At 36.4% G+C, this 25,024-nt stretch overlaps 1 long non-coding RNA gene across 2 annotated transcripts; it reads right to left on the reverse strand.

Moving 5' to 3' along the window:
- Window positions 1–24,173: 24,173 nt before the first annotated feature.
- On the reverse strand, window positions 24,174–24,669 carry LOC149166919 (uncharacterized). 2 transcript variants are annotated; one of them, XR_016260518.1, is made up of 3 exons: window positions 24,585–24,669; window positions 24,423–24,465; window positions 24,174–24,202 (listed from the first exon to the last, which is right to left on the reverse strand). It is a non-coding gene; the product is annotated as an uncharacterized LOC149166919 (long non-coding RNA). The 2 variants fall into 2 exon arrangements; XR_016260517.1 differs by having other exon boundaries at window positions 24,390–24,465.
- Window positions 24,670–25,024: the final 355 nt, after the last annotated feature.

Below are 25,024 nucleotides of genomic sequence, written 5' to 3' on the forward strand. Positions count from 1 at the left end.
GGCCAATACTCGATCATGCTAGGGCTTAAGAGCCTCCCACACAAGGGGGTCAATACCCCCCATGTACCCCAAAGGTGGTTTCCACTTCCCAAAGCACTTACAACAACCTAAGGCAAGGGAATCCTTACTTCCCTTTCATTGCAACATAGTCGAATAACCCCACAACACAACCTAATGCCAAGATTAATTTCATACAACCCTCTTTCCCACAACAAGAATGGTCTTTTGAAAAATTGGATATGGAAAACCTACCAAATTCCAACAAGAATGAAAGAAAGAACAAGCAAAAGGAGGAAACTGGTAGGGGACAACAACTAGCAACAACCCTCATGACCACTGACTGAGGGAAATCCCCCTAACCAGAACCAAAACCAGGTTCAAAGCAATAACAACTCATAAAATCATAATAAGAATGCTAGTCTAAGAGCTAACCACACTTGTGTGATTTATGTGGAATATGGCCATTACACTAATAACTTCCCATAAATCCCCAAGTTGAGAAGGATGAAAGATGCCAAGGGGCAGGGCAGCCACACCAAAAGTCTACCATTATGGAAAACCATTTCCCCCATCAAGGAGTACTGAATACCCAACAAGAAACCCCCTAACTACAACAATATCAAAATCCTCTTGGAGGAAATTCCATGGATTCTACTAATCGTGACATCTACATGGCATGAGAAGACATCCTCTTGCAAACGTGAAATTGGTATTACATCACCACTCCATAAATTAACCGTTCAACACCATCCACCACTAAAAATATCACATCTTTTATGTTACCTCGACCCCCTTTAGAAACCATCCCATGTATGGTTAAAGGGCCACTACGTCGAGTAGGAAATACTGCGAAATAGCATCATCGATGATCTAGCCCAATACCCAGCATCTATGTCAACATTGGAAGTTTTGAAAACTTTCCCAACCCAATAGAAAGTTGTTCTTTCCATTTTAGGCACAATCAACCCCGTCAATTCGTGTTTGATGGATTTCTATTTGGACAATGATACGCCACACCTTCTTTCGATAGTCTCCTTCCATATTCAAGTCACCATTCAGAATATCAATATTCATCATTGCATTGTTGATGAGGGTAAATCCACATGTATGATGTCCCAAAAGGTTTGGAATAAATTATGATCCCCTTAAAGTAAGTAATCACCCATTACGCTCAGATCATATGAAATTCTAGTAGAGCTTTCCAGCAAAATTGTTCTCATAGATATAGATGTCCTTGATTCCCAACTCGATTACAATATCCTGTTAGGCCGTAGCTACATGTATTCCATGACTATAGTGGCATATTCATTATTTCGTATCACGATGTTCCCCCATGAGGGGAAGGTTATTATGATAGATCAACTCACATACCATGAGAAAAATACATTCAACATGCTCGATGGGGTATTACCTTTCATAGGATCCCACAAAGAGTTGATCACAACTTCACCTTTCATAGGTCAATACCTGATTTGATCTAGAAGCTAGTTGAGAAATACAAAATCTGTCATAAGATCACTTCACCTTATCATCCACAGGAAAATGGCCAAGTGGAAAGCACCAATAAGGTCATTGAGGGAATTCTTACGAAGATTATGGCCAACCATCGAAGCAACTACGCTCATGAACTTCCAGAGGCGATGTGGGCATACATGACTACATGGGGAAACATTACGAGATTCTCACCATACTAATTAGAGTATGGTAAAAATCCTTTATTTCCCATAGAGTTCGAAATAAAAACACTCAGAACAACACTACAAGTGAATCTAGATTTGGATACATCACATAAACAATGTTTAAATCAGTGAAATGAACTTGATGAAAAGAGGTTGGCTACCATTTAGCAAACATATATCATCCAACAACAGAGGGCTAAGTGGCATGACAAATTCATCAAAAATAAGGTGTTTCAAAAGGGAGATTATGCTCTACTATATGATTTGAAATTCAATGATTTCAAGGGGAAGCTTTGCACCAGATGGTTAGGTCCTTATGAAGTCAACACAGGCTTTGACAATGGGATTGTGAATTTAGTCACCATCAAAAATGCTAGGACACCATTACTTGCTAATGGGAATCGTCTTCGGTTATATCACAAACCAACTTCAAATGATTCATTTTTCAATATTGTCTCGTAATCTAATATTAAAATTATAGGAGCAGGGGAAAGTTCTCCTGTGCTGCCAAATTTTTAATCCTCAATAAGTGTAACAATTGAAAACCAACTCTGTTGGCGGCTTATACACTAAAAAAAAAAACAACAACAACAACAAAAAGAGAAAAATTAGTAAAAATAAAAATAAAATAATAATATATAAATGCAAATATGTCTGTGAAAACCTCTTATAGAGGCGCAAGTAGATAATGGTAATAGTTGAAAACCACTATGTGGCAATTGTTAGACATTTTTTTCCTGTAACAACATCATCTATTCCATACATGGTATCTTATGTTGTTACAAGCTTAAGTATTTTCCTTCTTTCTTTAAAAGTTTTTCCAAGTATTGTAAAAAGAGTTCTGTTGTAAAGAGTAGCATTAGCGATTAGATCTGTTGTTACACTTGTAACAACTAGAAATTTGCAGCAATGAATTGTGCACAATCATCTACCTAAGTAAATGATATCACCATAATGTTTCCGCTAGAATAAATGACGTAATCAGTGTGTTGCCACCGGAATCAATCATGTCACCAGTACTTTTTTTCCACATCACCATCGGTGAGTCATTCGAAATGTATATTTATTTTATTTATTTAACAATTATGGAAATTAATATGATGTTCCATTTGATGACCGTCACATTAAAACTTGGGGGGAGGATGAATCATTTCACACTGTAATTTAAATCGGACTTAGAGTGAAAAACCTTGTAATCATTGAAAAATCCTACAATCATTATCATCTTTTTATGTCAATCGTGCTATAGGTTAAATTACATTTAAGACAAATTTCCATGACCCTAGATTAATAATGAGACCATAAACCATATTGAATGATCCCCTGATCTAACATCCTTTCTTTTATTGCCTACTTTTGCTACCCTGATATCTATCCCAATGATGCATTGCATCTTCATTTCACAGAATTCTCAAAAGAGAAAGTAAATAGAGAACAAAAGGTATTGTCTGAAGCAGATATGGGAGGAGCAATGGTCAGGCATGAGCCCTATTCCACAGAAGCAATGGAGAATTTCCCTGAGGCATGCCAGATTGTTAAAGAGGTCGTATGGTTCAAATTCTTCGAACGACACAAAGGGTTAGAAGAAACTGTTGCCCTGGAGTTTTCCAAGAATTTGAACAGGAATCAGATAGAGGTCAGGGAGTTGAAGTTAGAAGTCACTGAAGAAGTAATTTCCATAGTATCATCATTGCAATCTGAAGGAAAAAGATGGTTTAGCTGGAAAATCAATGATCCTTCCCTCAAGGTGGAATTTATACAAGGGGAGGAACAAATAGACAAGAAGTGCAGGGGATTTGACTGATTGTCGCTTCATCATCCATGGGGATATGTTGCCTTATACATTATCAAGTACATTACTTTTGAAAGATGGGTGACAATAGTGTTTAATTATCATTTCCCATTGTTAAACCATCTCCAAAACAAGCAATTGGTTAACCTTCCCTACTTCCTGTTGGAGAAGGTCAAGCATATGTATGTTGCTATGAAGGTTGATTCGCATCTAGAATCTTGTGTCACCAATCATGGACTTATAAAATTATTCATAATGGATTCCCAAGAACACCATGGCCAAAGTTGGGAAGAGTTTACGAGAAAAAAGACAAGTACCTCCCACCAGAAGCAAGTTGAAACCCCCACTGGCGCTCCAAAGGAAGCTAGGGTAATTGAAGAGCAAGTACAATCCTTCTGCATTTGTCTTCTTCTTGAACACCCATTTGCTGCCAATGGGTTTCCTTCCAGCCGGAAACTCCACTAGATCCCAAGCCTCATTTTTGTGAAAAGATGCCATTTCATCAACCATGGCCTCTTTCTAGAGTTTTCCATCCTCTGAATCTACTGCTTCCTTCATAGTTCTAGGATCGTCATCAATAATAGATAAAGAAAAATTTGAATAGAAAGCAGATGGACTATCCCTTTCTGGCTGCCTTCTTTCTCGAGCTGATCTTCTTACACCCGAAGTTTGTGGCTCTTCAACTTCTGATTCCTCCTCTCCTATAGAGTTTGATTCTTCCTCCTTTCGCTCAAACTCTATCTTCTCAAGTTCCTTTGGTTGGACTTCATGCTTAATAACATCTTTAACTTCTCTGAACACCACATCTCTGCTATACACAGCCTTCCTTGTTACTAGGTTCCAAAGCTTATAACCCTTTAAACCATCCTTATACCCAATAAAGATGCACTTTTCAAATTTACTATCTAACTTAGTTCGTTTCTCCTTTGGAACATGTACATATGCATCACATCTGAATACCCTCAGATGTGAAAGAGAGGGTTTCTTACCAGTCCATACCTCTTGTGGAGTCTTATCCTCCAACGCTGATGAAAGTGATCTGTTGACCAGGTAACATGTTGTCTCCACCACCTCTGCCCAGAATTCTTGTCCTAACCCGGCACCACTGAGCATGCTTCTTGTCCTTTCCATCAGCATCTTGTTGATTCTTTCTATAACTCCATTTTGTTGAGGTGTATATGAAGTAGTCTTCTGACGTGCTATACCACACTTCTTACAGAATTCCTCAAATTCCTTACTACAAAACTCTCCACCATTATCTTTCCTCAGCGCCTTTATCTTCTTCTCTGTCTGGTTTTTCACCAGAGCCTTAAATTATTTAAACCTGTCAAAGACTTCAGATTTATTCTTCAGGAAATATATCCATGTATTCCTTGAGAAGTCATCTATAAATGATACATAGTACATAGACTTACCCAGTGATGGAACCTTCACAAGTCCAAACACATCATTGTGCACAAAATCTAATATATGTTTCGCCCTTTTACCACTAGAGGGGAAACTCACCCGATTCTGCTTCCCATATACATAATTTTCATAGAAATCAAAACCCAGAGAGCTATTACTCATACCTTCTACCATACCTTTACCATGAAGTATTCGAAGGCCCTTCTCTCCAATATGTCCAAGCCTTTGATACCACAGCATGATCTTCTCTCTAGAGACCACTAGATTTTCTACTCCACTTTCACAAACCACAAAACTGTTGCACCCATCAACAACAGTGCTACCTTGCAGCTTGTACAGAGTTCTAGTCCGAACTCCCCGCATCAATACCAGTGCTCCCTGAACCATCTTGCAGGTATCCTTATCGAACACTGTTTTTACACCTGCATCATCCAGCTTGCTTACAGAAATCAGATTTTTGGCTAATACAGGAATATGCAGAACACCCGGAAGTGTTCTAACCCTTCCACCTTGCAACTTCAACTTTACTTTTCAATGACCAACGATTATGGCCTTCTTATCATCCCCTAAGAAGACATCACCACCATCATATTTATCATACTCGCAGAACCAATCTCCATGGCGAGTGAAGTGAAAGGATGCACCTGAGACAATCAACCATGCCTTATAATCTACATGTGTACTTGAAGAAGCCAAGTACACATCCCCACCTTCATCTTAGGTGGTTTTCGCCTCTGAAAAAGAAGCATCAACAGATCCCTTTCCTTTATCAGGAGCTTTAGATTTACAGTCAATTTTGTAGTGCCCTTCCTTTCCGCATTTCCAACACACCACCTATACAGGTTTTCCTGGAGATTTATATCTCCCTCTAGATTTAGATCTCCCACTCGATGACTTCTTTTTATTTCTATTCTCGGACTGTCCTCGTACAGAAAAGGCATCACCATTCTGGCTCTCCATATTTTTCCGTCTCATTGCTACCTATTGCAATAACTAGACTATCCCACGAATCTGCTAGAGAACACAACAAACTGATGCACTTATTTTCGTCTGAAATTTTAATATCAACAGATGCTAACTGACTTACCAGAGTATTAAATGCATCTAGATGCTCTGTCACTGAGTCACCATCTTTCATCCTCAGGTTATACAGCTTTTTCCGCAGGAACAGTTTATTCACCAGAGACTTAGATTGGTACAACATCCCTAACTTGTCCCACAAAGCCTTTGTTGTAGCTTCCCCTGATACATTCAACAATACTGAATCTGAGACACACAATCGTATTGTGCTCTTTGCCTTCGATCCAACTTCTTCCATTCTTCATCGAACACTCCCGTTGGTTTAGTACCCGAAACTACCACAATCCACTGATCTTTATCCACCAACAGATCATCCACTTGATTTTCCACAAGTCAAAACTCTAACCATTAAATTTCTCAATCTCTATCTTTCCATTGTTCGCCATCTTCTTTCACCACCAAAATCAATCTTGCATATCTCCCACTGAACAAGGTCTATCACAGGCCCGAGCAAAACCCCTCAGCCACAAAGGTGTCCCCTTGAAGCCAAAACAGCTCCAATGCCAAATGTAGGTTTTAGCCCCATACAGAAATTACCTGCATACGAATTCTAAAACACAGAAAATAAAGAATGCGAGAGCATAACACATAAAAAACATATACATAGGGATTTTCCCTTGGATCCCAAAACTAGGACTACCAGCTCGATTTTTCATTATGTTCCTTTCAATGTTATAATACATATTTATACATGCCGAATCATCCAATACCATGGACCAAAAACCATCTTATCCAAAACCATGGATCAGAAACCATCGCGTCCAAAAAACATGTGCGAAAATCATGCACAAAACCATAGGTGGGTCCGCCCAACCTAATATAGCGTCCAAAACCAAAATTTTCCTGGGCACTTCCTCGGACCTCATAAAGTGGGGTTACAGGTACACCTAAAACCCCCTGTGACCCCCCCCCCCCCCCCGCTACATAATTGACGCAACGAAGGGGGGCTTCACCCCCCCTCTGACCCCTCGGTTAACTACATGGGCTAGTCGTGGAAAGAATATAACACAACCCAACACAAAAACCTGGTTCCAGTACCCTCCCATACTACTTCGAGTGAGACCTCAGTCCGTGCTCTGCACACTAGTGCCAAAAGGTCCAGTAGTACCGGGATTTGTTTGGCTAACTAACTCTGAACCTAGGTCAGACCCCAACAAGCCAACACTAACTGTTAATAAATTAGCGGGTGCCTACATATCCTAGGGTGGGATAGAACATCTCCAAACAACCCAAGGTGGATGATGCTATGCTGAAACTGATGGATGTGAAGCAGGGACCTAATAAAGAGGGGTGGAAGGGCACGTCTCCAAAGGGAACTCGCTCTGAATGTTTGTCCAGATATTAAAACTCATGGATTCTGGGTGGGGTATAGAACCAGGTCATAACATAGATGTACCTGAATTATAAATGTGCTACATAATTGTAACAAAAGTGGCCATGGATGTTGTAGATTCTCCTATCCAATGAGATGTTATAAATGCTTATTTCACATTATAGACCTCTTGCTACAAATTTGTTGATAACTTTTGTTATAGGTGACGAAATCAAATTCCGTCAAAGACCCATTTGAGGTATTGAAGACATATTTCCATTAATATAAGGCATTTGACCTTTCATAAACTATGGAGTGAGAAAATGATTCTCGAAACTAATGGTACACGTGGTCACGCAACGTTCGAGAGGTGTAACTTCAATTGCAAGACTTTGAAACTAAAATATGCTTCAAACCCTTATTTCCATGGATTCATAACCTGAATATGATACTACTGATCCGGATCTTGGGGGAGGCCCCCAAGATATGAAAACATAAAATGAAAAAAAGATAAAACACACACACACACACACACACACTAAATAAAACCTTCAAGAAACCTTTTATTAAAATAGAGAATAATTGTAAAAGCCACATTTTGGTAGACAATCTCTCCTTTTACTAAATGTGACTTGTTATTTATAGTCTTTTTTAGTTACAATACCATTGGTAAATTATATGGGTGGGTATATACCATGGGTGAATGAATACCATGGGTATATGCCACTTATAATACCATGGGTAAATGAATACCATGGGTATATGCCACTTATAATACCATGGGTGGATGCCAATTACAATACCATGGGTATATTCCATGGGTGGATGTATACCATGGGTAGAAAATACCATGGGTGGATGAATATTGTGGGTGGATAAATACCATGGGTGAATGAATACCATGGTATATGCCACTTATAATACCATGCATGGATAAATACCATGGGTGATGAATACCATGGGTAGATGCCACTTATAATACCATGGGTGGATTCCGCTTACAATACCATGGGTATATTCCATGGGTGGATGAATACCATGGGTAGAAAATACCATGGTTGGATGAATACCGTGGGTGGCTAAATACCATGGGTAGATGCCACTTTCCATTCAGATCATAATTCAAAATTAGAAGGAAAATAGGGGGAATATTTAGGAAACCACATAATGAACTTTCATCTTTGGAGATCATCTAACAACATCACAGAGGACTCAGTTCGCCTATGAATTTTCAACGCACCCTCATCAGGCCTACAACAAAGTGGTACATAAGCGAAGCCTCTATTCCCATGAACCCTTTAACTCTATAACAAGGTCATTTCTCACTTTCTTCTAGCTCCCCATATGTGAGGACACTGGCCTAGAGATACTCACCCATTTCCAGTAGACGTATGTCATACATATCTTGGACCATGTCCATGAATTTTAGAAACACTATAGCTTGTGCAAGGTGCATGTAGATGAGGACCTTCTCCTCGACTTATTTTTGAAATCTCTACAATAGAAATCTCAAATGATGTGGCTAGCATGTTCCCAAAAGATGAGGAAGAGGTTATCCATAAGGATCAATAGTTTGAGTTGATTTATACTTAGAACAGATACCTCTATCATGTTCCTCTATATTCCCCCTAGCTAAATTCGTTTAGACTGGAGACGTCCAGACCATCAAATTTTGTAGATGAGTTGATTGATACCATAGCCCAAAATCAACCTGGAAACACTCTTCAACAAACTAGAAATATGTATAGTGGCCCAACCACTTACCAACCATATAATACACCATCTACACTACAACCATAATCCAATATTGGGTATTATCTCAACCAATCTACACCCTCACATAACCTTGCTATACAAAATGGCCAATAATCGATCATGCTAGGGCTTAAGACCCTCCCACACAAGGTGGTCAATACCCCCCATGTACCGCAAAGGTGGTTTCCACTTCCCAAAGCACTTACACCAACCCAAGGCAAGGGAATCCTTACTTCCCTTTCATTGCAACCTAGTTGAATAACCCCACAACACAACCTAATGCCAAGATTAATTTCATACAACCCTCTTTCCCACAACAAGAATGGTCTTTTGAAAAATTGGATATGGAAAACCCACCAAATTCCAACAAGAATGAAGGAAAGAACAAGAAAAAGGGGGAAACTGGTAGGGGACAACAACTAGCAACAACCCTCATGACCACTGACTGAGGGAAATCCCCCTAACCAGAACCAGAACCAGGGTCAAAGCAATAACAACTCATAAAAGCATAATAAGAATGCTAATCTAAGAGCTAACCACACTTGTGTGATTTATGTGGAATATGGCCATTACACTAGTAACTTCCCTTAAATCCCCAAGTTGAAAAGGATGAAATATGCCAAGGGGCGGGGCAGCCACACCAAAAGTCTACCATTATGGAAAACCATTTCCCCCATCAAGGAGTACTGAATACCCAACAAGAAACCCCCTAACTAAAACAATTTCAAAATCCTCTTGGAGGAAATTCCATGGATTCTACTAATCGTGACATCTACATGGCATGAGAAGACATCCTCTCGCAAACGTAAAATTGGTATTACATCACCACTCCATAAACTAACCATTCAACACCATCCACCACTAAAAAGATCACATCTTTTACGTTACCTCGACCCCCTTTAGTATCCATCCCATGTATGGTTAAAGGGCCACTACGTCGAGTAGGAAATACTGCGAAATAGCATCATCGATGATCTAGCCCAATACCCAGCATCTATGTCAACATTGGAAGTTTTGAAAACTTTCCCAACCCAACAGAAAGTTGTTCTTTCCATGTTAGGCACAATCAACCCCGTCAATTCGTGTTTAATGGATTTCGATTTGGACAATGATATGCCACACCTTCTTTCGATAGTCTCCTTCCATATTCGAGTCACCATTCAGAATATCAATATTCATCATTGCATTGTTGACGAGGGTAAATCCACATGTATGATGTCCCAAAAGGTTTGGAATAAATTATGATTCCCTTAACGTAAGTAATCACCCATTACTCTCAGATCATATGACGAGTGCCCCTTCACCCCCATACGAATTTTTTACGACATTCTAGTAAAGCTTTCGAGCAAAATTGTTCTCATAGATATAGACATCCTTGATTCCCAACTCGATTACAATATCCTGTTAGGCCGTAGCTACATGTATTCCATGACTGTAGTGGGATATTCATTATTTCGTATCACGATGCTCCCCCATGAGGGGAAGGTTATTATGATAGATCAACTCACATACCATGAGAAAAATACATTCAACATGCTCGATGGGGTATTACCTTTCATAGGATCCCACAAAGAGTTGATCACAACTTCACCTTTCATAGGTCAATATCTGATTTGATCTAGAAGTTAGTTGAGAAATAAAAAATCTGTCATAGGATCACTTCACCTTATCATCCACAGGAAAATTGCCAAGTGGAAAGCATCAATAAGGTCACTGAGGGAATTCTTATGAAGATTATGGCCAACCATCGAAGGAACTAGGCTCATGAACTTCCAGAGGCGATGTGGGCATACATGACTACATGGGGAAACATTACGAGATTCTCACCATACGAATTAAAGTATGGTAAAAATCCTTTATTTCCCATAGAGTTTGAAATAAAAACACTCAGAACAACACTACAAGTGAATCTAGATTTGGATACATCACATAAACAATGTTTAAATCAGTGAAATGAACTTGATGAAAAGAGGTTGGCTACCATTTAGCAAACATATATCATCCAACAACAGAGGGCTAAGTGGCATGACAAATTCATCAAAAATAAGGTGTTTCAAAGGGAGATTATGCTCTACTATATGATTCGAAATTCAAGAATTTCAAGGGGAATCTTTGCACCAGATGGTTAGGTCCTTATGAAGTCGACACGGGCTTTAACAATGGGACTGTGAATTTAGTCACCATCAAAAATGCTAGGACACCATTACTTGCTAATGGGCATCGTCTTCGGTTATATCACAAACCAACTTCAAATGATTCGTTTTTCAACATTGTCTCGGAATCTAATATTCAAATTATAGGAGCAGGGGAAAGTTCTCCTGTGTTGCCAAATTTTTAATCCTCAATAAGTGTAACAATTGAAAACCAACTCTGTTGGCGTCTTATACACTAAAAAAAAACACAACAACAACAACAAAAAGAGAAAAATTAGTAAAAATAAAAATAAAATAATAATATATAAATACAAATATGTCTGTGAAAACCTCTTACAGGGGCGCAAGTAGATAATGTTAATAGTTGAAAACCACTATGTGGCAATTGTTACACATTTTTTTCCTGTAACAACATCATCTATTCCATACATGGTATCTTATATTGTTACAAGCTTAAGTATTTTCCTTCTTTCTTTAAAAGTTTTTCCAAGTATTGTAAAAAGAGTTATGTTGTAAAGAGTAGCATTAGCGATTAGATCTGTTGTTACACTTGTAACAACTAGAAATTTGCAGCAATGAATTGTGCACAATCATCTACCTAAGTAAATGATATCACCATAATGTTTCTGCTAGAATAAATGACGTAATCAGTGTGTTGCCACCAGAATCAATCATGTCACCAGTACTTTTTTGCCACATCACCATCAGTGAGTCATTCGAAATGTATATTTATTTTATTTATTTAACAATTATGGAAATTAATGTGATGTTCCATTTGACAACCGTCACATTAAAACTTGGGGGGAGGATGAATCATTTCACACTGTAATTTAAATTGGACTTAAAGTGAAAAACCTTGTAATCATTGAAAAATACTACAATCATTATCATCTTTTTATGTCAATCGTGCTATAGGTTTAAATTACATTTAAGACAAATTTCCATGACCCTAGATTAATAATGAGACCATAACTCATATTGAATGATCCCCTGATCTGACATCCTTTCTTTTATTGCCTACTTTTACTACCCCGATATCTATCCCAATGATGCATTGCATCTTCATTTCATAGAATTCTCAAAAGAGAAAGTAGATAGAGAACAAAAGGTATTATCTGCAGCAGATATGGGAGGAGAAATGGTCAAGCATGAGCCCTATTCCACAGAAGCAATGGAGAATTTCCCTGAGGCATGCCAGATTGTTAAAGAGGCCGTATGGTTCAAATTCTTTGAACGACTCAAAGGGTTAGAAGAAACTATTGCCCTGGAGTTTTCCAAGAATTTGAACAGGAATCAGACAGAGGTCAGGGATTTGAAGTTAGAAGTCATTGAAGAAGTAACTTCCATAGTATCTTCATTGCAATCTGAAGGGAAAATATGGTTTAGCTGGAAAATCAATGATCCTTCCCTCAAGGTGGAATTTATACAAGGGGAGGAACAAATAGAGAAGAAGTGCAGGAGATTTGACTGATTGTCGCTTCATCATCCATGGGGATATGTTGCCTTATACATTATCAAGTACATTACTTTTGAAGGATGGGCGACAATAGTGTTTAATTATCATTTCCCAATAGTGTTTAATTATCATTTCCCATTGTTAAACCATCTCCGAAACAGGCAATTGGTTAACCTTCCCTACTTCCTGTTGGAGAACGTCAAGCATATGTATGCTGCTATAAAGGTTGATTCGCATCTAGAATCTTGTGTCACCAATCATGGACTTATAAAATTAATCATAATGGATTCCCAGGAACACCATGGCCGAAGTTAGGAAGAGTTTATGAGAAAAAAGACAAGTGCCTCCCGCTAGAAGCAAGTTGAAACCCCCACTGGCGCTCCAAAGGAAGCTAGGGTAATTGAAGACCAAGGAAAATCCTCTGGAAGTAGAATTAAGAAAGGTCACTGGAGAAGCTAATAGGTGACAGGAAATCGAAAAGGAGGGTCAGATTCAGCACCCAGGCAGAGCCCCTGACTCCATCTAGAAAGAGGTCAAGCAAGCATAAGGATGCAGGGGAGAAAAAAGAAGAAGAAAAACCCATCTTGAAGAGGTTCCTTTACTAGGTAAGGACGAGACCCAAACCCTGCGACATAAAATTGAAAAATTAGAAAAAGAAAATAAAGAATTAAGGCAACAATTAGAGGATAGTTGAGTAGAAATAAGGGTACCATGTCTGGATACATTAAAGGAGGCTGTTGATAAGATGAGAATAAAAACTACACCAGATTCTGAATGTACATCATGCGCTAATAATTTAGCAATAGTTGGATATAAAGTTTGTGTTGTAAGTACCATCTCGATAGAAACCCAAACTGAACCCTAGGAATCTATTACACAAGAACCCATTAACTACATTGTTGTTACACAAGAACTAGTAGCTGAAACAGAGCATCCCACAATGATCGACCTGGAAGCCAAGACACAAGAACCTGCTAATGATACTATTGTTATACAAGAACTAGAAGTTGAGACAGAGGTCCCTCAGGAAGAAGAGGTAAGAGTTGATCCACAAGAACCTTTTTATGAATATGTTATTACACAAAAACCAACAACTGAAGCAGAACAACTCGAATATCGAGATGTTGTTAGAACCCCTTTTGATGTTGTATATGAGAGAACACGAGATCCTGAAACAGGATGGTGTTTAGAAAAAATTTTGTGACATTAGGGGATTTTTCAGGTCTAAAATAGGCCTCCAAAGAAAAATGTAAAACCAAATAAACTTTATAAGAACCAATAAGGTTCAAGATGATGATTTCAACCACTGGGGATGATTCACCTTTTTTGGAGTAAAAAGGTACAAAGATTAAAAAATAATAAAATAATAAAACTACTTTCTCAACTCGTATTTTCAACTTATCTCCCTAAGTTTTTACTCAAATTTCGAGCAAGAGTACTCGTTGAATGCAAAATTTAATTCCACATCCAAGGAGTACCCACATTTCATACTTTCGATGGACCCTACAATCATGTTTTTTCATGTATTTCTCATTTTTCGTATAGCAGGGTCCATTGAGTATTTCCTCTAGAGATAAGTTGAAAATATGGGTTGAAAAAATAGTTTTGTATTTTTTCCCTCTAAAATTTGATGATGTAATCTAATCTTATTTTATAATTTTCTTAGGAGGCCCATTTTAGACCTCAAAAATCCCTTAATGGATATCATAATTATAGAAATGGAAGCAGTTGGCACTCTCTTTGCAAAAGGGAGTAATCTCGCTTGAGGAGCATAAAAAAGTTGTAAATACTCTCAAAGAAGAGTGGGCTACATACCAATTGACAAATATACTACTAATTCTTATCATTTGATAGATTTATAGTGGTGATATAGCAACAATACCTGAAGATTCTACATGAGGACATGTAGTTGCTTCAGTTGGGGGGAGATGTTGGGTGCAGTTTTTAAGCATATCTTAGAAACCTCTTTTCCCATTTTTGATCATTCTCTCTCTCTCTAAACCTATTAAATTTATGTCCCAGTTACCATTTTCCCTAGTTATAAGAGCAATCCTTTCTCAACACATTATTTTTCCATCTTTCGTTAAATATCGAATAAAGTGATGCCTTTTTGAGATGGTTAGCCAAGGTAATTGTGGAAGAAGTTTTCTGGTTATTTTTCTTTCAAGAATTGCCTACAACTAAGGACTAAGGATGAGAAACTACTGCTCTTAGTCACTGTTACACTTCGAGAATTTGTTATTATAGTTCGAAGTTTTGTTGTTACACCACAACTTCAGAAGACAGTGGTTGCTGTCTTCAAAGGCAGTTGTCAAAAATTCTCGTAGTTTAGTCAAATTAAACAACGATTAAACTACCACAACATGTGGGATCCCTACATTAGTACGTAGGCAAAGGAGGTCACCAAAGAGGTACACTGGTTAGATGGCTCTCATGACAGAGCTCATTGAGTGAGAGCCTTCTTCATTTGAGGAAGCAATTTCTCAACCTATTTGGGTTGATTCCATGGTGGAAGAATATGAATCAATCATGAAGAAAAATATATGAGAAGTGGTTTCAAGACCAGAAGGTAAATTAGTGGTTAGTTCTAGATGGATCTACAAAGTGAAGTATGCAGCTAATGGGAGCATTGAGAAGTACAAGACCAAATTTGTGGCCAAAGGATTTTCTCAGGTAGAGGGAGTTCACTATGAGAAAATGTTTGCCCCTATGACAAGGTATTCCTCCATAAGATCAACTATTACATAAGCTACAAATATGTGGTGGAAGATCCACTAGATGGATGTGAAGACCACCTTTCCCAATGGTGTTGTTGAGGAGGAAATTTGCATAGAGTAGATAGAAGGATTTGAGACATATGATCAAGAGTCACATGTGTGCAAACTGAGGAGAGCATTGTATGGTCTCAAAAAAGTTCCCCAAGCATGGTACACTCGGATTGATAGTTATATAAGTGGATTCGACTTCACCAAAAGTGAAGGAAATGAAAACCTCTATCACATTATTGTAGATGGTAAGTTTCTTATTCTTGTTTTATATGTTGATGATTTAATATTGACAAGGGATGAGCAGCTAATCCACTGTTTAAAAGAGGATATTGCAAGGGAATTTGAGATGAAATACATAGGCTTAATGAATTACCTCCTAGCGCTGGAAGTATGGAAAGGTGATGGTGAATTGTTTGTGTCTCAGGGAAATTATTCCCATGAAATACTTTAGATATTTCACATGGAGAATTATAAGCCTATGGAAACACCTCTAGCTACAAACTAGAGGAAGGATAATTCCACTTCAAGTGAAGAGGTTGACGCTGCCATTTACAAGTAGCTTGTGGGGTCTTTCATGTATCTTGTGAACACTATACCCGACATGTGATATACAGTAAACAAACTTAGTTAAGCTATGGTGAGGCCTACCAAGTTGTATTGGAAGGAGAAAAAGCACGTGTTATGGTACCTTATAGGAACTACGGAGTATGGATTATGGTATAGGAGGACAAAGGGAGTGAAGTTCTAAGGATTCACTGATGCATATTAGGCAGGGATTCCATCAAACATGAAAATCACTTCAGGCGTTATCTGCAGCTTTGGGTCCACAACTATTTCATGGTACAACATGAAGCAAAGTTCTGTGGCACTCAGCTCAGTAGAGGCTAAATATATGGTTTTAAGTCAAGCAACATGTGAGGCCATATGGATGAGGAAAATGCTTGTGGGTCTTTTCAATTAGGAGATGGACTCGACAATGATATATTTTGATAATCATAGTCACATTAAGCTCTTTGAAAATCTGGTATTTCATGACAGGTCCAAGCACATTGATATTTGGTGTCATCATTTGCAGGACTATGTACAAAGGAGAATTATATTGCTACAATACATTCCAACTGAGGATCAAGATGCTGACATCTTGAAAAAGTCATTGTCAAGAGGTAAATTCAAATTCCACAGGTGCAGGATAGGGGTGGCGAAAAATCCCTTTCTTGCTAAGAGGGAGTGTTAGAAATTGTAGCAAGAAAGGCTCAATTTGAATTTAGCCTTAGTTAAATTGAGTAAATTGAATTTCCACATCAAGAGGACAACTTGGATGTAGTTAACTAGTGTGACATGGCTCTTATCACTCAGTTATATCAACAAATTTGAGTTAGTGGGTTTGGAGTTCAGTCATGTATGTGTTGATTTCTAAATTTTAGAAATCTTGTTCAGTTATTTTCAGTTGTACTCAGTTAACTAGCCTCTAACAATTAATAGAGTTAGTTGAAGGTCAGTTGTGTAGGGAGACAATAGTCTAACTCAGAGATTTTTCTGTTAACTGATCAATCAACCTAAAATATCCTAGGCATGCATGTAATTTAAATTTCCCAACTGGAGTGGAGGAGACAAGGCTAGTGTAACATTAATTGTATATTAGTTGAGTGTCAAGTTTTTGCATGTAGTTAGGAGATCAATTCCTTGGGAACTGCACAAGGAAATAAGGACTACCCTATTGTTTAGAAGATTGAATTAGCTCAAATTTGCGCAAGGAAATAATAGGCTAGAGGTGGCAGAAAGTGGCTAAGTGTTGGCTAATGGCACTCTTTCAGTAGAGATAATACTTTTTCTTTTGTAGGTGGTGCTCAGAGTTGGAGCATGCAATTGTAATAGTTTCTCTATTCAACTGATTAATGCAAAAGATCGAAAGGGGTTTTTCCTAGTTGGGTTCCCCTGTAAATCATTGAGCACTTGTGGTTTTTATTTTTGCATGTCTACACATGTTGTTCTAAAATGTGATTTCCATTCCGTATATTAGTAAAGTAGAATTTGTGACTCTGCATTTTAGTTCAATTTCTTGAGAATTTTCGCTTTCTATCAAATTTCTACAAATGGACCTATGTTGAGGAGAATTCTTTTGACAAAATTAATGATGCCATATATGTATCACTTGTAGTGCATAACATAGACTTTAGTGACGACTTCTTATTGTATACATTTTCATCTAATCATTACTTTGTAGTTGTTCTCACCAAGAAAGATGAGCATGGGAATGAGTGCCCAATTTCATTTATGAGCACCAATCTAAAGGGGATGAATTGAATATTCAAAAATAAATAAAAAATATTTTATTAGTTATAAATAATTCAAGCAAGTTAGAGTTGACATTATGGAGAACCACATTAAGGTAATAGTGCCCACCTTTCTATGAGGTTAGAATTCATGCAAAAAGAAAGCCTTGGTAAAAGAAGAGAGAAGCAAATGACAACCATCAAATAGTACAATTTAAATATCAAATCAGCAACCATATTTATAGGTCAATGTTTTCGTCGATTAGTAATATAATCATTAAACCTTAACAATTAATTAGAGAAATTTTAGGATAATGAATTGTTACTCTACATGTAAGAATATCTATATGTCTCTATTGAAACATATTGCCACTATAACAAATTAGAGCAATATATTTAACATGGAACTTCCCCTATAACATGGAACATGGAACTTCCCCTAATGAGAAGTTATATTTCAGTGGTAAAAGTTTAACACGTGGATGATAAAGTTTATTAGTGCAATTTTAAAGTTTCCCTAAGAAAGGTTCTCAATGCATCGCTTGCATAAAATTTAGAAAAGTCTAACGATTTTTTATTCTTTGAACTTTGCATAAAGTTGTTTGATAGTGGTTGATACATCAAAGTGGAAACTCGATGTGATTCAAAATTCAAATGCTTTCCCATAACCATGGTAGGTATCTTACGATGCCTCTTAATTTTTTTATTGTTGAGACTTAGCAAAATTGATTTAATTAAATCACAAATGAAAACACAATTTAGATATCTAAATTGAGAACGAAAAAAACTCAATATTTAAATAAACTAATGCATGCCATACCTTTAGTTTAGGAAAAGTAATATTGCAGAAAATAGTAGAAAAATTATCTACAAATTCCAATATAAAACATGAGTTAGAATGAGGATCATCATTTTTATAGAATCATAATTACACTGAGAAGATATCAATATATTTGATCATACTAGCATAAAGCTTCATGGCAAAGACGTGGGGTTTGAGAACTACTACCATGAGGTGGGTTGTGAGAAGCATTCAATATCCAAAATTTTATTTTGGGTTTATATATATGAGCCAATTTTTATGTCACAAGATTTATTTTGGTTTTGAAAATGATGAGTACAAAATCTGATGGTAGGTTAACCCGATAATGCAATATAAATCAAAGCAGAATATTATAACCTACTTCTACTATCAATTTGCAGAAGATTAAAGATCAAGCTGAACAATATAACCAGAAGAAGAAGAATCAATGGCACAATACACATGAAAATACTTTGGGGAAAGCCTCAGCTAAAAACCCCACACTATTGTATTATCATACAAGGTGGAAATACGTAGGAATTATACAAAGCCTTAGCTCTCACAGGTAGCCAACTCTCAGTACAATCCTCATAGATGCTGATAGACAATCTTGGCTTCTCTCCAACCTTCCTCTCTGCCCTCCAAGCTCCTATTTCCTTGCGTTGTTCCTTGTGGATGATTCTCAGTTACCAAGTGGATAATCCTTCCAAAACTGCGCATTCCTCAAGGATTTATCCTTGACTGCATGCATGAGTTTTCTCCATGAGAAACCACATGCAATTAATAGTACACTGTCCTTGAACATTAATCTCAACTAGGTCTTTCTCATAATAGACATGCATGAGTTTTTGATGAGGGAATCTTCAGTTAACTAGAGTAGCACTAGTTGAGTGCATTAATGCGTCAACTGACTGTTAACTCACTATTAGTTCCTCAAACAGTTTAATATTTGTTGCTTAGTATGTATGAAAAAGTAATTGATAATGTTAAATTTATATAAATATATATTTAAACTAAATATATTTTAATATAATTTTAAATTAATATAATATTAAAAATTAATATAAAAATAAGAGTTTTTCATAAATTACTATAAAATTAAATATTTATAAAATATTTTGATTTTGAAATGAGTTATAGTTTTTGAATAAGTGATATTGATGAGTCATAGTACTATTCCATGGTATTGCAACAAAGCATATTTACGACAATATGAAATTTTGGTGTATTGTAAGAATTAAGTTAAAAATTTTAAAAATATTTTCATTTTAAAATTAGTTATGGTTTTTGGGTATGTTGTATTGATAAGCCATGGTGTTGACCCATGGTATTGTAATGAAGCCTAATTTATTATACACCCAAAGAATCATTTTTTTTAGATTTTCTATTTTTAATATAATTTTTATATTTCAACAATTCTATTTAAAACCACATAAAAATAGTTATCAACTAATTAGAAAAAAATAATTTACGTATTTAAAGAAATTTAAATTATTTTTTAATTTTCAAAAATATTTATCTTAATATTTATTTTTATCAAACCATTAATAAACTTCATAGAAATGAGAAACTAAGTTCTATCTAACCATATTTATTTTAGCTTTCAAAATATTTAGACAATATATCAGACATGGTCAAATATGGTTAGGTTATATTTTCTTATATATTGACCATTATATTCTTAATAATTTCTAATATTTCTTTTACTAAAATCTACCCCTTAACGTTCTTGTTTGATTTAATTGTTTATTTAATTTTCTTATTGTAGGTCAGTTCTTTCCCCTTAGTCCTCAGGATGAACCTCATTAGAAGGTATTTCGACTATCAAACATTGGTAATGTGATTAATCAGAAAGTCTGTTGAAAAAAAATTATATAATCTAATATCATTAGCTAAATATAATTTTTTTGCCAATAGGCATATATATGAACTTTAGGTGGAAGGAGGTTTGTTGACCTTTTAACCGATGGCCACAATTTATTCTTTTAAGAATATACTTCGTCTTAACATCTATCTATGGTGGAGATAGTCTAGTAAAGTCGGCGGGGAAAGGAACTGAACAACAACCTTGATTCGAACTTAAACAGGAACGCAACAAATTACAGGTATAACCATAAATACAGATATGTAGCGGAAATAACACTTCATTTCATTAATATTAAATATTGAAATATGCTTACAAATAGAATGAAAATAAGACTAGCTCGGGCAATGGTAGCTTATCTTTGAGAAGAGATGTGGCGGCTACATGCCTCTAAACTGTGTTACAATCAGGCTCGAAGACCTATTTATTATTGAGAAACAATGAAAAACCATAAAAATCCAAAAACCTAACCCTAGGAGATGAAGCGCCAAAATTATGGGCCCTGTTTGGGTAAATTGGTACATCAACTTCCCAAGGTCATAACTTTGGCATACGATCTCCGTTTTACGCACACAATACCTCGTTAGAAAGATCTATCCAAGGATTACAGCTTCTAGTGAGACAACACATGTTAATAAGCCTTGTGGATCTTGATTTTCCCAAAAAATGTCATTTAGGGCCTCAAAACGGCTCTGGAAGTTCAGGAACCGAAAAATTGGAAAAAATAGTAAATTGTGATACAATTAAGAAAATTGAAAAACTGAAAGAGATGGTGGCAGGGTTCCCAGTGGAATAGGTGGGTGGCCACCAACATCCACCTAGATTAAGCCTAGATCTTGTGGGCTAACTTCCATCGAAGACTAGTGACGCATGTAAATTGAACAAACAACAACTCGAACAACAACCCTGATCTTGTGGTTTAACTTCCATCGAAGACTAGTGATGCATGTAAATTGAGTTTACAAACAATAGCCTCGATCTTGTTTCGCATTATTTTCTTGGACTTGACATAATTATTGTATGGCCTCCTGTAATGATATAACCATTCTTTTTATTTAATGTCAAAAATTATTCAGAAAGCTCACAATCATTGGATTGCATTAGAACCACTCTTGGTGTTTTATCCCATTACCATGAATAAATTATATTTATTTTACTATGCAAACTTGCTAAATTTTGGTAAGACAATTATGGATAATGAGAAATTATTTGATTATTTTCTTACTTGGTTAAAAATTAAGAAGCCTTGGAATTTATAGGAAGAGACCCAAGAAAGAGATTTGAAGCATCAAACAGTTAGAGATAGTTACACCCTCTCATTTTCCCTAGAGATGAAATATCTCAGTGGGAACATAAGGTTGCCAAGGATAACAAGATAGGAAGTTGGAGGCATTTTTAAGAAGGAAGAAAAGAAAATCAAGGTAGGATGCTGCCATCAAGGTACTCTTGAGCTGGATCATAAGCCTGTGGAGACCTTGATTAATAATTGTATGATAATGGCTCGATAGGAATCCTAAGGCCATAATAGATCCTAGTGGTCATTGTTTCTCTATTGTTCTGAAGTTTGAGAGATCAGGGTAGATCAAACATAATCTTCATTCTCATGGTTGGGAGATGAGGTTGATTTCCTAGTAAATTCCTTGACTATTGATTTTCATATAAGTATTTTTGGAAATTTGTGTAGATACAGAAAAGTATTCTTATTTTTTTCGAATTATATATCTGAGATAATAGTAGAAGATTAAGAATTTAATAGTTTGCAAAGGAACTACTATAGTTACTAGTATGCAATGACCTGGATGAAGATTTAATTTCCTTTTAAAGAAAACAATATATGCTTATGTAAACCTAATTCTAATAACTTACATCTGTAAGTAATTTTCTGTCACCCCTTAAAATCATAGTCTGTAATTAAGTTTCTGACACTAATTAAAATGACAGGGGTAACCGACAGAGTCTCAGGAGAAGCATAAGCGAACCACGGTGACTAGTGAGTAATATGGTAATGATAATAAACAGGTTGAAATGATTTCCACTATAAGATTGGTTGAATGTTCTAAACGAAACCGAAACTCACAGTGTAGAGGAAGTGATTGAGTCTACACGCAAAGGGAAGAAGCCTTTGAAACTATTATGTTAGGATATTCCGACACATAGGAAACCGTTAAGTAGTATTTCAACAACAGCATCCAACTACACTTTGGTGTGGTAATCAAAGTGCCATTCAACTATGCAAATATCTAGTCCAACATCAGCGCAAAAAACACATTGAAATACACATGCACTTCATCAGAAAGCTCATTCATGACCATGTTCTTAAATTGAAATATTTTTCAACTGATGATCAAGTTACAGACATCTTTACAAAGGCTCTCATAGAGGTGAAGTTTACTAAGCTTCGATTTATGGTTGGAGTTCAAGAAGTTGTCACTAAAGGGGGATATTCTCTAATGCCTCCTTACTTCACCTATTATGTCATATTTATACATCCTTCAATCCTATCCCAAGTTGTTCTTAAGGGGGAGTGTTAGAAAATTCCGAGACATCGGAGGAAACAGTTAAGTATAACTTGATCTAGTGTAGACTTAGGTAAAGTGTGTTTCTTTACTATGTACTTTTGTAACTTACAATTCGACACTCACAATATGTTCTAGACATGAAGTGATCCAACGGTTAATTCTCTCTTTGGTATTAGTGACACTTGGTCCATGGCTTAACACCCGATTGGTCCATGATATCTATTTAAAGAGCATTAAGGGTCATTTGTAAGGTGACCGTTCATGAGAGAATCTTATGTAAATTTTATTTATTTTACATTAATAAATTTCTTGAAGTGGTCGTGTTGGCTCAAGCCATGGACTATTTCCCTCTTTGAGGGTTTTAACCACGTTAAGAATGCTGGTGTACTAATCTGTGATCTGTTTGTGAGCGATGTCCTTTGTTGTTCTATCTGAGGAACTTACCTTGTAACTTCCTACATATTATGACTCAGCATGTATGTAGAAATTTGTAAGAAAGGATAAACTATAAGGGTCTCCATTTCTTAGAGCTAAAAGAGAAATTATGTAAAATAATGGGGAATGATAGCAAGATTAGGAATTTTGGGGAAAAATTTAGACTCTGGGACAAGCCAACATGACTTGGTAACCTGAAATTTGTTCGAAAACCTCCGCGAACAGTGAGTGTAACATTTCCACAATAAAAAGAAACAAAAACAAAGTAAAATTGAAAATTAATTTCTTATGTTAATGAATATGTAGAACATAATTCCTTATGAAAATCAATCTGTATAATGGAAAAACTTGAAACTACTACCGACTATAAAGCTACACAAAATCGAAGTTGTTAATAAAATTGCAATATGAAACAAAACTAGAAAACCCGTAACATTACTAGTTGTTATTAAAAGTATAAACCATTGACCAAATATGTGTCGAGGACATTATACCATCCAAATATGGAAGCATAGATAGCTATGAAATTAGCCAGAAGTGGTCGCATATCTAATGAAGATTTAAAAGAGTAAATTTACAAATATAGATTTAAAAGAGTAAATTTACAAATATGTGACATGCTGAGAAGGGTAAAAACCCGACTTAAGCTGAGGCTCATGCAATAAGAAAGGTTTTCCATATTAAATTGGGATCTAGCCATGGTAGACCCAAACCCTAAGAGTCAACCCAATTATTAATCCATAAACCCTTGTTGTAAAGTTTAATCGGTAGACTTTACAAGCCCTAAACAAATCAACAGATAGCATTCAAGAGAACCTGTGAAAAAAAAGGGTCGTCAGCTGAGGTCAGCCTTGTGGTTTTCGCCCTGTAAGCAAACATTCACGGACACGGAAGGGTTGTAAATTACCTATAAAACAAACCAACCTAAATACGTATTAATATAATACAAGTGAAATATAGATCCATGAGAGAATAACAACCAGTGAAAACTAAAAAAGTAATTGTGAACAGCCCTTGCAAGGTGGGAGAACCTAAGTTAGGGTTTATCGACATATCATTCAATGTCAGTATGAAACACATCTCCTGAGTAATACCTGTAATAAATTAGAAGAGGTAGGGAAATTTACCAACCATGCTGGAGTGGTAATTCGAAGAAATGAAAAAAAAAAACTGGAGGAACTCGTTGGTTAGAAGATCAAGTTGTTACAACAAAATTCACAAAATCAAGGCCAAAGGATAATTACCAGGGTTCAAAGAGGAAAATTAACCCTAACAGTGGAGAGGTGTACCTGAAGGTCTGTGGTGTGAAACCCTCGTCTCGACTGAGCTTGGTGCAGAACCCTTCGAACCCGAGGAAGAGGAACGATAGTTGAATCTGCAGAGAAAAGTGGTTGGTTACCTTATTCTGGTAGGATAATGTTGAACCGTCAGATCTAAACCCTAGCGGATCGAGGGTTAGAACGTCACCATGTGTCCTGTCGATAGTACAGTCTAGATAGTTCGGTGGGAGAAATCCAAAGTATGGTCATGAAATAAGGTTATTTTCATAGCTTCAGATGGGTGGTAATGTCCCATCCGATATTACCATTTCTTGTTAATGTATAATGCACGAAAAGTGTAACAACCTTATGATATTAATAATATGTAAAGCCAAAGTCCAGCGAAAAAAGAAAATTAATAGATTTGTACCACAACGAATAAATTGAATAATAAAGGTAATGTATTAAGT

The sequence above is a fragment of the Pinus tabuliformis genome, chromosome 5_1 (assembly GCF_031772625.1).
Source record: "Pinus tabuliformis cultivar Carrire ecotype Pingquan chromosome 5_1, CPIR1, whole genome shotgun sequence".
NCBI classification, from domain to species: Eukaryota; Viridiplantae; Streptophyta; class Pinopsida; order Pinales; family Pinaceae; genus Pinus; species Pinus tabuliformis.